Here is a 12,738-nt window from a genome sequence, read left to right on the forward strand (position 1 = left end):
CTTGGGAGTGATTCCCCTAGATGCAAATGATTATTGTGGTTTGTTTGTTCATAATAAGATGTTTTGCAGGAACGGAACAAAGAGAAATTTTACAACTTCAGCTAGAATTGTTCTGCAAAACGTCACAGCTGAGGCAGGGGAACAATGTGTAGATTTTTCTAAGAGTTATTACCCAGTTGTTGACCAATCTGTTGACCAAAGTTGACCAAAAAAGCCTAAGATTATGCTGGGCTCCAGCCCACAGGGATTTACCTGTGCTGTAAGAACTAATGAGTGAATAAGGAGACTGGATTCTGGTGAAAGACTTCAGGAAAAAGAAATGGTGTTCACTCAGGTGGAGGGGGCTGTACCAGGTGCTGCTGACCACTGCCACTGCTGTGAAGGTCACAGAAATGGTGCCCTGGATTCATGCTTCCCACTGTAAAAAGGTCACAAACGAACTGAGCAAAGCGCAGGAGTGATGTCTCCACAAGGACAGATGGGGATAACCTGCTTGGGACTGATGTGCACAGCCTTTTTCCTTTTTATGTAGAAGCCTGTCACCACCCCAAAAGAGGAAGAAACTAAACACGAAGCGTCTTTGTATACAAACTGGCTGAATGAAACTGATAATGAGGGGGATATGAGTAATTTGTGGTATAAATTTATAAATCATACTGTAAAGTTAAAGAAATTTAATGCATCTTGTTATATATGTGCTTTAATGCCTCATTCTACAGCCTCACCCATGCGACTTTTTATGAAATGTACTCTTTTATTAATATCACGTTAGAAGGCTTAGACGCTATCAAACAAGAATTAAGGGGAGTTAGATTAATGGCACTTCAGAACAGGTTCGTGCTGGACCTTCAAAATGCAGCATCTGGAGGAGTCTATGCTTTAGTAGGAGACTCCTGTTGTACATATATTCCAGCTAATGACTATGATTACGGAAATCTTACGCTCGCTATTCAGCATTTGAAAGAACTAAAAGACAAGGTGAATAAAGAGAGAGGCATAAAAGATACACCGGCTTTTCTCTCCTGGTTAGAATCACTGTTTGGGCCAGGGGGAATGTTTTTCTTTTAAGTTACTAACACCGATTATAGGGGCTGTGATACTTGTCTTCCTGTTTTTATGTTGCTGTATGACATGTATTATTCCAATGCTTCGAAATATGGAAATATGGTACCTAGGGGGATAAACTGTTCATCCTTCCAGTCTGGAGAATTGGCAGCTGTCTGACGTCAGTAAGTGATCCTTAAAAAAATTAATAGTTCCATGACAGTGTGCATCACCAGAAAATCAATTTCAATGCATTAAAACTCTTGTTATCCTTCTGATCATTGAAGTGTCATTGCCCCAGCACTGTATACTCTTACTTTTGACGCCTGTCTGAAGTTGGATCCATTTCTAAGAATGGTGACTCACATATCCTCATGCTCAACTTTGGCTCAACCACACAAACTATGAAGTTAATCATCTGCTTTTGCTCCAAGATTTATGTTACTAGGCTCTCTCCTGGGGATCCTCGTGGATCCATGACAGAATTCAGGGAATTCAGAATTCTGATACCTCAGCTCAGATTCTGACTGGGCAGACTGTCATTGCCTGGTGTGAATGTGTGCATATCTGTTTTTGTGCATGTTCTGTGGCCTGTTGTACAGTACATCACAAATGAAAGGGAAATGGAAAACTAAAATAAGACTCAAGTGTTTTATCTTTCATTAACAGTGTTTCATTAGTATCTGTGCTAGATCCTGTCATCCACTGCTTACCATGACAGGCTCTAGCACAGGATAGCAGCTAATACATTTAACAATCTCACTGCACAATGTTGTATATTCAAGGGCTGATCTTCTGTACTTTTTCTTTCACTTTTCATTTCCTAGAAACTCAGTCCTGCCAGGAATAATCTGAGAACAAAATCAATCTGAGTGAAAATCTAAACAGAGGAAGATTGTTTTACAGAGTCAACAAGGTCTAATTCAAGGTCATCAGCACTAACAACATTCTCTCTGGAGACAGGCGATAAGAAAATTGAAAGTGTGGGCCTCATGCTGGGCCGGGAAATGCGATCACCGGTGACCTGGTCTTCGGCCTGTTGCCCGGAGACGGGTCGGCACCACCGGCTGGACTGGACTACGAGTGGGACCTGCGGCAGCGGATGCAGCGGGTGCACAGCTTTGCACGGACCCACCTGACACAGGCGGGGGTCCGGCAGAAGCGGCACTACGACCTGCGCTGCAGGGGGCCTGCCTTCCAGCTCGGGGACTCGGTTTGGGTGTACAACCCGCGCCGCCGCAAAGGCCTCAGCCCTAAGCTGGCGCCGTCGTGGGAGGGGCCCGCTGAGGTACTCGGGGTGGTGGGCGAGGTCTGCTACCGTGTCCGGTTGCAAACACGGGGGAGAGTGGTGGTCCTGCACCGAGACCGCCTGGCCCCCTACCGGGCCCGGGAGGAGGAGCCGTGTGGGGAGGCTCCAGAGGAGCAGCCGGGGCCGGAGCCGGCCGATAGTGGGGCGTCCGTGGATCGCCAGCCGTCACCGCGGCGCAGCGGCCGCTCACGCAGGGTTCCGCAGCAGTTGGCCGAATACGAGTACAGCCTGAGGGGGGTGTTCGACGTCGGCGAGACGCCAGACGCTTCAGGTGGGGGCAGTGTAACGCCCTCGCCTGGTGGTGAGGAGGAAGCGCCCCCAGGCGCTCATAGTACCGCTGGGCATGCTGGGAGTGGTAGCCGGGGAGAGTCTGAGGGTCAGCACGATGACCAGCGGCTGACCCTACCTGTGTTAATAATGTCCTAGTGATTCTAGTGCCCTGTGTAGTCCTGTAAAAGTGTAGTGTGTTGTTAGGTAATTACCACCCTAACTATGTGTACGTGTTCCGTCAGTCTCCTCATGTGTGTGTAGATCCTGTGTTTGGTTTTGTGTGGTTGTAAACGAATAAAGCTAATGCTTGTTTGTTAATCGCGTCTCCACTCGTCCTTGTTCTGTAAAGAACCTGTAAACGCTACAATATTGTTAGTTGCTGTAGCTAGACGTTCAAATGAGTTTCATGGCCAGATGGACTGTTTCCTCCAGCGGTATAGTATTGCAGTGAGACAGCACGATGCCTGCAAGACTATGTCACGCAAAACGCCACAGATTGTGTTTGTCCGTTCGTGTCAGTCGTCCTGCAGCCACGGGAAGTGGGACACAAACATGCTGCAATGCTTTCAAGACGTTAGGATTTGTTTGTGTAACATCCGAGAAGAGTACTTGTGGCTTGAATGTGAGCTGTACGTGCCCGCCCCCTTTCCTCTGTAGTGCATGAGTTCCTCCCGGCATGCCCTTCGTCATTGTTCTCTCATCTTGTATTTAAAGGGTTGTATTTCTGCTGCTGAAAATAAGCAACGGTTTTCTCACAACGCCCTTTGTTCCCGACGGAGCCCTTGTCTGTCATGAAATTCTTCAAAACCTCAAGCTAGAAGAAGAAGACGACAAATATGAAGCGTTACAGCAATGACATGCCATGAGACGATTGATAACGATTTCCATAGGATCCCCGCGGTTGCCTGGCAACCGTCAGCTTTGCGCAGTGGCAGTATCATAGCCTGTGAGGTTTAGCCGAGGCGCGATTATTGCTAGTTGAAAACTTTTCCCAATACCCCGCTTCCACCGGTTTGCAATACAATCGGCGAAAGCAATTTTTGACAGTCTCGTCAGAGACTGAGCAAGGTGTTTAAAGACAGATTTTGTCATGGTGACATCATGGTAGAAAGAAACGAGCTTGTTACGTCTCCACAGAAACGCTCTTTAGCTCTTTCAGCGTTATGCAGAGAACAGCGTCTGTCGAGATTACTTTTGTGTCAGCGCGAAACGCCGTGTGCTGTCAGTTTGATTTCATATTGCTCATAGCGGCGCCCGGCTTTTGTCTGTCAAACGTTAGGCTGCGCTTCTTCATGCTGCATCGTCGGCATGAGTGGAGCTTTTTAAACGTCTGTACTTACTGTAACGCAACGGGGGCTCAGGCGGGCACCCTTGCCGCATCTGGTCGGCCCAAAGTATAGGTGGCTCGAACCCGGGACTTCCGCGTCTCTCTGCAGCGACCTAGCCCCGTGAGCTAGAGAGAGATCTCTCCACAGCCCAGTAGCTGTGGTCCTGCTATCACAGGGAAGGGCGGTGACGTCACCCGCTCTGGTACGCCGGCTCTTACACAGTGCCTGTCGGCCGTAAGCGTTACACTCTCCCCCGCTTAAATCGCCGTCCCCGGCGAAGGGCTATCCCACCCCGCTTCTGACACCAATGTAACGCAACGGGGGCTCAGGCAGGCGCCCTTGCCACATCTGGTCGGCCCAAAGTATAGGTGGCTCGAACCCGGGACTTCCGCATCTCTCTGCAGAGACCTAGCCCCGTGAGCTAGAGAGAGATCTCTCCACAGCCCAGTAGCTGTGGTCCTGCTATCACAGGGAAGGGCGGTGACGTCACCCGCTCTGGTACGCCGGCTCTTACACAGTGCCTGTCGGCCGTAAGCGTTACATTACTGCGCCCCATAAGAAATCGTTTGTCCCCGTTCAAAAGAGATTGTGCGATGTCCTGCAGCGTTCGCAAAGCAAACCTTTGACAGTTTGAAAAGAGGAATTTATTCTGCTTCCTGTGCGTGCAGTAGTTACAAAGTTGAACGTCTTTACACGATCTGCTGCACTTTTCAGTGGGCGGGCTTTGTCAAACGGCTTGGAAAAACGCACTGTTTCGGCTCGGGAAACATCCCAGTGGGCATTGATTCGTCGAATATACGTATATTTACGGCGAAAATACGGCTATACGTATATATACGTCGCCTCGACGTATAATCAACGTCGAATTGCAACCGTAAAATCGACGACATGAATAAACGCATATATAACGTCGAAAACACATCTAACACAGTGCCTGAGGCTTTTTACTGTATGTATCGTGTGTGCCGCAACTAGGAGTATACGGCACTCTGCACAGTGTACGAAGTAAATTATTTTCGCAGTAATTAATTTATTATATTTACTATATTTATTATACACGTGTAAATTAATTACTGCGAAAATAATTTACTTCATACACTGTGCAGTATCAGCGGTTTTACAGTATATATCGCCTTTAAAGGTGGCTTCTCAAAACGCTTTATGGGATAAAAACAACCAGAACAGCAGCAACAACAATATTGTATTTCGTTGCACTTTGAAAACCAAGTAATAACTTAACTATACAGTACGTGCAAACGTTTCGTATGTTGCTGTCGTGAATGCCTGCGTACCCATAAGTATCTTATTTGCCTTGAGTCTGTCTACAGTATATCTGTCCCACTACCCCCCTCCCTCCCTCAATTCAATTCAAGGTGTTTTATTTGCATGACAGATGGGTACAAGCAGTTTTGGGTATGTATATTGTAACGCTTACTGCCGACAGGCACTGTGTAAGACCCGGCGTACCAGAGCAGCGCACCGAGGAAGCGTTTGCATTTATAACTTAGTTTTTAAAATTAGTCAAGCAATATGAACTCCCGGAGTGCTGGCTGTGACGAATTAAACCGGTCTCACAGGTATTCAAAGTAGGAAGTACAGTGTTAAGTGGTAGCTGGGCTACTCCCTCAATAGAATCGCTTTAAGGAAAAGCATTTTCAGAGAGCAATCACGCTGTGTTTATGTAGAAAAAGCGATTAGGTTTATGAGCAATCTAATTACCTATTCGCTTAAAACGCTATATAAAATAAAGTTTATTTAGAGATGAATGATCAGTGTCGCAGTTTAAATAATGGGAGTCAGGAAACTAACACACAGCGCCACCGGATTTAATAACGCAATAAAAACGCTATAAAATAATGTGACTAGGCACAGAAAAAGTTTACAGCACAGTACAATAATAAATGCTGACCATGACTTTAGAAGCATAAATTACCTTACACTCAATTTAAACACAAGCTGTCTTTCTGTATGAACCTCTAAGCTGGTTCATACAGAAAATGTAGAAATGCATTAGCCTGATTATGATTAAAAAACACATAATTAAACACGCGTTTGCGATTTAAATCACAACACGATTTAAATCAATATAAATGTTTATATTGTAACGCATACTGTCCAGCCTCCATTTCTCTATAAAAATTTACTCTGTTGCACACACACACACTAGAAGCAGGAACCGCTGTCAGAAGGGAAGATATGTTCAAAATATCGCAAATATCGATCATGTTGCGATATTTTGAAATATAAAAGTCAGTTGATTGTCCATAATATCGCTTACCTATTTTTTCGAAGAAATGTTTGTTAAAAGAAAAGTCCAGCACCAGCTGGATTTGAACACACAACCTGACAGTTGGTAGTCATGCACCTAGACCAGTTGGCTACAAGACAGCTCACATGAACAGGCAGGCGAAACAGCCCTACACAGCCCTACACAGCCCTGTCGCAGTACACGGATATAATCATACCGTTATTAAATTCTTTAGATACGCGATTCCATATTATATTCCCTTTTAATCAAATTCTAAAAGTATGCTTGTTGACTCCGGTATCACGTTAGTTAAAGACTTCGAAGCTTACAATGTTTAGGGAGAAATGGAATACTGGTGTGTATTTTTTTCTTTAAAGTACCAAGACCAGCTATATACTGTATGTTTATGTTCCAAAATTAATATCGTTTATGGCCTTCACACGCGTTACAGTATGCTCCTATTCTTTTTATGCTCAGCTACTAAGATTTCCCTTCAGTGGTAAAATTCAATATCTACAACGGGCACAGTAAAGACGTTTACAGTAAGTCTTTCTACGACAGACCAACGGACCACGAGTGCCCCTGTCGGTCAACCAATCACGCACCGCGGTACCCCGTGTCATCTTACCTGCGGTACGTGTCTGTACCGCTCACTTTGAATGGCTGCATCTGTAGCTGATCACTGTCAGTCAGGGAGCTCAGAGGTGAAAAGCCTGTCTGAGAGACAATTCGCTGTCGATCAGTTCAATATGTTCCGTACCAGCTCGGCACACCTGAGATAATCTTGGTAGCTGTGTAGCTCAGATGAGTGAGAGCGTGTGTGTGTATCACCGTGATTGGATGCCGGTCCTTCTCAGGTCACAGTAAACCTTCTGCTGCCTAACTTCCCTAATTTTGGGGATCCCTTTGAAAAAGCAAAGGAAAACTAAACTGGCTCTTCATCAGCGTGATCGACCCCACCCAGTGTGCCCCAGTGGCCTAATGGCTAAGACACTGGCCTCCTAAGCCAGGGATTGTGGGTTCAAGTCCCATCTGGGGTGCTCCTGTCCCATTTTGAGTGTACAAATGTCCTTGTGATTTGCAAAGCTACAACCCCACCTTACTCAGTGAGCGTCTCTGCTTTTCTCTCACATACAGTTGGGAGAAATAATTTTGTAAACAGCCCTTCGGAATGATGTGGATTTCTGCATGAATGGCTCCTAACATGTGATCTTATCTTTATCTAAGTCATAATAATTAATAAAGAGAGTCTGATTTAACAAACAACACACGCCCAACATTTGACATTGCTGTTTCTTTATTGACCAAATGGTTTAAACAATCAAGGTCATTGATGGAAAAAGTACGTGAACCCTTATAATTAAGGAGCTAGTGGAACCTCCTTTATGACAAAAACCTCAACCCCCACTTTCTGTAGCGGCTGGTCAGACCTGAGCAGCGGTTAGGAGGTATTTTGGCCTATTCCTCTATGCAAAACTGTTTCAGTTCATGTATATTTTTGGGATGTCTTGCGCTGAACGGCCTGCTTCAGATCATGCCACAGCACTTCAATGGGATTGGGGTCAGGACTCTTACTTGGCCATCCCAAAATACGGAATTTCTTCTGTTTCAGCCACTCTGTTGTTGATGTACTCCTTTGTTTTTGTCTTGCTGCATGACCCAGCGTCTTTCGAGTTTTAGATCACAGGCAGACACCCTGACATTCTGCTGTAGAATTTCCTGATACATCTTGGAATTCATCGGTCCCTCGATGATTGCAAGCTGTACAGCCTCCGCCATGCTTCCCAGGTGGGATGAGGTTTTGGAGTTGGTATGCAGTGTTTTGTTATCTCCAAACATAACGCTGTGCACATTTACCAACAAGTTCAACTTTTGTCACGTCTGTCCACAGAACATTGTTCCAGGAGTTGCTGTGGAACATCCATGTGGTCTTTAACAAACTTGAAAGGGGCAGTGGTGGTTTTTTTGGGGGGGAGAGCAGTGGTTTCCTCCATGGTGACCTCGCATGATCACCACTCCTGTTCAGATTTCTTCTTATGGTGGACTCATGAACACAGACGTAAGACAAAGTCAACCACCTGTTCGCTAGATCCCATCCCCACTCAGCTAGTCAAAGATTCCCTCGAAGGACTGGCAGGACCTATAATTAGTATGATGAATGCATCGCTTGCATCAGGCGTTGTACCTGATCAATTTAAGGTAGCGGTTGTTAGACCGCTCCTTAAGAAGTCAAATTTGGATCCACAAGTTCTTAACAACTACAGGCCTTTCTCAAAGGTCCCATTTCAATCTAAAAGTCTTGAGAGAATAGTTGTTGCCCAACGTCAATCGTATCTGGATTCAAATAATATACTTGAGAAATTTCAGTCTGCTTTCTGAAACTGCATTAACAAGAGTCGTAAATGATATTCTCTTAGCTACTGATGCGGGGAATGCAACAGTGCTTGTGCTTCTAGATCTTAGAGCTGCCTTTGACACGGTTGACCTCTCTGTTTTGTTACACAGGCTTGAGTTTGAGGTTGGCTTATTTGGAACCGTCCTTAAGTGGTTTACTTCACATTTAACTCATCGTTTTCATTATGTTCAAATATCTAATAATTGTACTGCTTCATCAACGTCACCAGTTCAATTTGGGGTACCAGAGGGATCAGTGCCGGGACCAATATTGCTCTCTCTCTCTACATGCTGCTGCTAGGTAGGATAATCCGAAAAAATAATATGAACTTTCATTCATATGCTGATGACACTCAAATAAACATTTTGTTTACACCAAACGACAACTCTTCTATTATCACTTTAGTTAAATGCATTAATGAAGGAAATACTTGGATGTGTGAAAACGTTTTGTTACTCAACTCTGAGAAAACTGAGGATCTGTTGATCGGAGGCAACAATACTGATAGGACTACTATAACTTCAGCACTTAACTCAGAGGATTTAAACATTTGCCTCAAAGAGACAGCACGTTACCTAGGCGGCATATTAGACACAAGGCTCTTAACAACTTGCATTGTTAAGTGCCTTGGGAAGCCCTTGTTGTGAAAGGCGCTATATAGAAATACATTGATTTGAACTGAATTGACAATGTAAAATGTTGTGTGTGTTGTTTGTTAAACAAGACTGTCTTTATTTATCAAAAAATAAAAGGAATTTGCTAGGAATGCAAACGTTAGGTTGCGCTTCTTCATGCTGCATCGTCGGCATGAGTGGAGCTTTTTAAACGTCTGTACTTACTGCGCCCCATAAGAAATCGTTTGTCCCAGTTCAAAAGCGATTGTGCGATGTCCTGCAGTGTTCGCAAAGCAAACCTTTGACAGTTTGAAAAGAGGAATTTATTCTGCTTCCTGTGCGTGCGTGCAGTAGTTACAAAGTTGAACGTCTTTACACGATCTGCTGCAGTTTTCAGTGGGCGGGCTTTGTCAGATGGCTTGGAAAAATGCACTGTGTTTCGGCTCGGGAAACATCATGAGAAGTGTCCTGCATGTTTTCTGTGTATAGCTGTCTTTTAACGCATACAGAATTCATTCGAAATCATTGGATTCTCCAATTAACAAGGGTCCCTTAAAGGATGAGTCAAAGTAACGTCTAATCGGATTAGTTTCCTTAGAGCTGGTTCAGAGTTTGCTCAAGAGTTTACCTTTCACAGATGCGCAAAGAAGTATGTTGGGGGCGCACGCTTCAAGGTGCCTTACAGCTGTAGGGAGTGATTCGAGACGATTCGTGGCATGTGCTCGTTCCCATATACCATACGCCCCGGGGTTCAGTGCTAGGATGACGTACAATACCGCTTGGGCACGTAACGGCGTTATATGCAAGTGCGGGACGTGAGGGTTTTCGTTTGTTCGTTTTGTTTTGCTCTGCTTTGCTTTGTTTCGTGGTCAAGAGGCGTAAGGTAAGTCGTAATCCAGGGAGAACACTGGTGGCAAACAGTCCGAGGTGAGAGGCGAGGTCTAAAGTCGAAAAGGCAGAAGGGGAGTCCAATATCCAGAATAAACGAGGTAATGGAAAAAACGCCAGGTAGAGCTCTCAAGGAGTAGACTCAATACCAGCGGGAAGCAGGTAAAGATGGTAAAAATAGCACTGTGTACCGCACGGTGGAGTGTGTGCAGGTGGGTTAACTCGTGCGGCGGCGTTTGTTAATAATCACCCACTGCTGGTGCTGATTAGATCGCTTAAGAGTTGGTCTTAACTGCCTGGCGGTCATGACAAGCTCCTCTTTAAGCTGTGGTTTAGTTTTGCATTCATGTGTTTCTAGAGCAGTTATTTATGGGGGTGGGTGGGTCTTTCACAGAGGCTCAGGACAAATCCCCCGCCTGAAAGTCTAATGTGTGCGTTCAGACAGTCACAGGTCAAGAGCCAGGCAGGAGGACAATGGACAGAAGAGCCAACGAACTAAAAATGAAAGAACAAATATGAAAAAGCCACCATCTTTTTCTTTTTGACATTTTCCGACTTTCATGCAAGCCAGGACAAAGTTGCTCGTAGCTACTTGTGGATTCAAATACTCTATCGAGTGCTTTGATGAGTTTTTGCAATTTGATTGTCGTCCTGTCAGCCTGTTTCTGTTTTTTTTTTCAATCTAGTGATGGAAAGTAAGAGGGAAATGATGGAGTAATCAATAACCGCTCCGGAAAAATGGCAGAAAGAAATGGCCCGTCACTAAGGACATTTGTGAAGCAGAGGAGTGACATCACCACAAAGGCGACTTATTCTGCTGATCGTTTTGGTGCATAATGATTGAGGCGCGTTAAGAGAAAGGTAGCTGCGTCAGCATGCTTAGGCTGCAAAGGATAAAGCAAAGGTTTACTCCATGCTGAAAAGAGAAGAAAAGAAGCACAACTTTTCGGCTGTGGAGCCTTCTGCGCCATCTTCTTTAGCGATGGTGATGATGTTTACATTGGAAAAACTGAGACACGCATACTGGAGGGGCTTGAACCACCAACTTTTCAGCACCACAGAGTCTGACAGTCTTTTGTGCGCCCTACATTTGCAGGTTTATGGTCAAAGAAAACAATCACTTGCGCTTCTTGCAGCCGGCAATCTTTTTCCACTGACAACCAAGGAATGGATTTCATCTTTCACAAGCTGTATGGATTTCTTCAAAAACAAGTTATTCCAGAAAGGAAATGAATTCTTGCATTAAACTGAACCAAGCTGTACATGTTTGTCTGAAATGAGACATGCGGCACAACAAGACACGGAGAGAGGCACCGCTGGTATTCAGACCCAGGATCGCCTGCTTACTAGGCAGGCACTTTAAGCCACTAGGGAACAGCGCCAGCAGAGCACCGCGCTTTTACAGACACTTGGACACATCTGCGTTCGGTGTGCACTTAACCTGCTCTCTGAGCCCGTTGCCTCCGTCCCATTTAATAGCAGAACTGACGCCAAGAGAAATGATGAGAAATGGCATTTATCTGGCACTTCTCATGTCCAAGGAGCTCAATGCCCTTGACACCTCCCCAAGGCGACAGAGCTGTGCATTCTTTGGCGACACCATTTTTTCTTTTGTTTTATTTCTATACTTATTGATAGAATAAAAACGATATGTCATGTACTGTAAGGGAAATGTCTCTTTTCATGGGGAAAGCTAGCACCAGCAAATGTTGTGTTTAGAAGAAGTGATTTAACATGAAACCTGACCTAATTTACCGGAGCAAAAGCTCACCCAGCAAGCCCTGCTTTACTTCTACAGGAGAGAAGTACTGTAGAGTCTGCAAGATGTTCAGCTGGGTAGCTACGTCAGCATGCCTCGGCTGCAAAGGAACAAGTAATAGGTTTATTGCATGCTAAAAAGAGAAGAACGGAAACACAGCGTTTCAGCTGTGAGGTCTTCTCACACCTGAAGAAGCCTCACACCTGTAAAAGGCTCCATGGTTTTCTTTCTTCTCTTTTCAACATGGAATACACCTATTGTCTGCAAGATGTGACAATTTCATGGTGTTTTGGAAGAAAACCTTTTTTCTTTGAATTCAAAATCAATCGGAATTTCAGCACGACACAACACTTTTTCTGTTTTAAGGAGATGATATTTTAAACCTGATAAAAATAGTAGGAAACACAAGTTTCTTGCTGTGAAAATTTAGATGGGGAAGTGTACTACTAGTAGCAGTGTAGAGCTCTCTGTGGTGGAGTGCAAGCGCATGTTCTATGGGCCAGTGGCGTAATGCATAACGCGCCTGACTTTGGATCAGAAGATTGTAGGTCTGAGTCCTGCCTGGCTCGTGAGGCTTTTAAACCTCTCAGGTTCCTCGGTAACAGGTTGCCGTCATGTATATGAACTATAGAAAAGCATTTGCCACAACCCGTAAATTAGCACGCAAGTGCGGGCTAGTTAACACAGAACTGTATGGAGATCATCTCCAGCTCCGAGCTCAATTGCAATGAAAAAACACGCAGAACAGAACTGGAGAGCAGCTGAATTTGTGCTCAGTAGGGTGGGGAGGACTCAGCATTGCTATTGTTCTAATTGGCATGAACTGCAGGGGATCTGAATCAGAACATGTCAGTTAGTTCGATCATTGCGTCAATATGTAGGC

At 44.9% G+C, this 12,738-nt stretch overlaps 2 non-coding genes across 2 annotated transcripts; both read left to right on the plus strand.

Annotated features, from left to right (window-relative positions):
- The first annotated feature begins 3,540 nt into the window (after positions 1-3,540).
- On the plus strand, positions 3,541-3,682 carry LOC138233370 (U4 spliceosomal RNA). The gene has a single exon (XR_011187482.1). It is a non-coding gene; the product is annotated as a U4 spliceosomal RNA (small nuclear RNA).
- A 3,484-nt stretch (positions 3,683-7,166) lies between these two features.
- Positions 7,167-7,239, plus strand: trnar-ccu (transfer RNA arginine (anticodon CCU)). Its single transcript has one exon. It is a non-coding gene; the product is annotated as a tRNA-Arg (tRNA).
- The last annotated feature ends 5,499 nt before the right edge of the window (positions 7,240-12,738 follow it).

Source organism: Lepisosteus oculatus, unplaced genomic scaffold, assembly GCF_040954835.1.
Source record: "Lepisosteus oculatus isolate fLepOcu1 unplaced genomic scaffold, fLepOcu1.hap2 HAP2_SCAFFOLD_67, whole genome shotgun sequence".
Classification (NCBI taxonomy): domain Eukaryota; kingdom Metazoa; phylum Chordata; class Actinopteri; order Semionotiformes; family Lepisosteidae; genus Lepisosteus; species Lepisosteus oculatus.